Source organism: Bufo bufo, chromosome 11, assembly GCF_905171765.1.
Source record: "Bufo bufo chromosome 11, aBufBuf1.1, whole genome shotgun sequence".
NCBI classification, from domain to species: domain Eukaryota; kingdom Metazoa; phylum Chordata; class Amphibia; order Anura; family Bufonidae; genus Bufo; species Bufo bufo.
In genome coordinates this window covers 3,152,781-3,154,246 of record NC_053399.1, presented here as the reverse complement: position 1 = coordinate 3,154,246, position 1,466 = coordinate 3,152,781, and positions in this window count along the sequence as shown.

Here is a 1,466-nt window from a genome sequence, read left to right as displayed (position 1 = left end):
AGGGGAGGCCGCACTGGCCACCAATGAGTTAAATACAGGGGAGGGGGGTCTGCCCCTCCCCCCCGCCTGGCAGCACCTGATCTCTTACAGTGGGCCATGATACGCACAATTAACCCCTCAGGTGCGGCACCTGAGGGGTTAATTGTGCTGATCACAGCCCCCTGTAAGAGATCGTGTGCTGCCAGGTAGCAGGGGGCAGTCATGTACAAAGTTCTTAGTATATTCTAACTTGAAGCCTCTGTGTTAGAATATACTGTCGGATTTGAGTTTTCACGAAGTGAAAACTCAGCTCTGAAAAAGCTTTTATGCAGACGGATCTGCGATCTGTCTGTGTGAAAGTAGCCTATGGACGCGGATGCCAATCTTGTGTGCATCCTTGTTTTTTCACGGACCCATTGACTTGAATGGGTCCGTGTACCGTTGTCCGTCAAAAAAATAGGACAGGTCCTGTTTTTTTGACGGACAGGAAACACGGATCACGGCCGCGGATGACCAACGGTGCATTTTCCGAGTTTTCAACGGACCCATTGAAAGTCAATGGGTCCGCAGAAAATCACGGAAAACGGGACAACGGCCACGGATGCACACAACGGTCGTGTGCATGAGGCCTAAGGCCTCATGCACACGACAGTTGTTTTTCACGGCCTCCATTCCGTTTTTCTTGCGGATAGGATGGGGACCCATTAATTAATTTCAATGGGTCAGCAAAAAAATACTGATAGTTCATCCGTTTGTGTTCCGCATCCGTTGTCCGTGTTTCCCTTCAACCAAAAAAATAGTGCATGTCCTACTTTTTTCACATTTGCGGACAAGGAAAGGCATTTATTACAAGGGATGTGTGGAAAAAAACGGATCCTCCAAAAAAAAAGGATGCCGCATCCGTATTCTTTGGCGGACGCACAATTTGCGGACACAAATTGTGCATGTAGCCTTAGCATGGAAGAAGTCTCCAGCATGTGGATAGGATTTGTAAAAACACCTCCATTTGCCTTCCGTACATTCCTCTGCGGCTTTGACCTGTGCAGATCCCCAGCAATTCCATCCCGTTTGGAGTTACCCTTAGGGCTCATGCACACAAACGTATTTTCATTCCGTGTCCGTTCTGTTTTTTTTGCCGACCGTATGCAGAACCATTAATTTCAATGGGTCCGCAAAAAATTTGAAGTTACTCCGTGTGCGTTCCGTTTCCGTACGTCCGTATTTCCGTTCCACAAAAAAAAAAGAACATGTTCTATTATTGTCCGCATTACGGACAAGGATAGTACTGTTCTATCAGGGGCCAGCTGTTCAGTTCCGCAAAATACGGAATGCACACAGATGTCATCCATATTTTTTGCATCTCTGTTTTTTGCGGACCGCAAAATACATACGGTCGTGTGCATGAGCCCTAAAAAAAAACTCTCGGAAACCTCAACCAAAACACCTGTTTTCTGCTACTGATTTTCCTGCTGTTGGATTTGCCATTT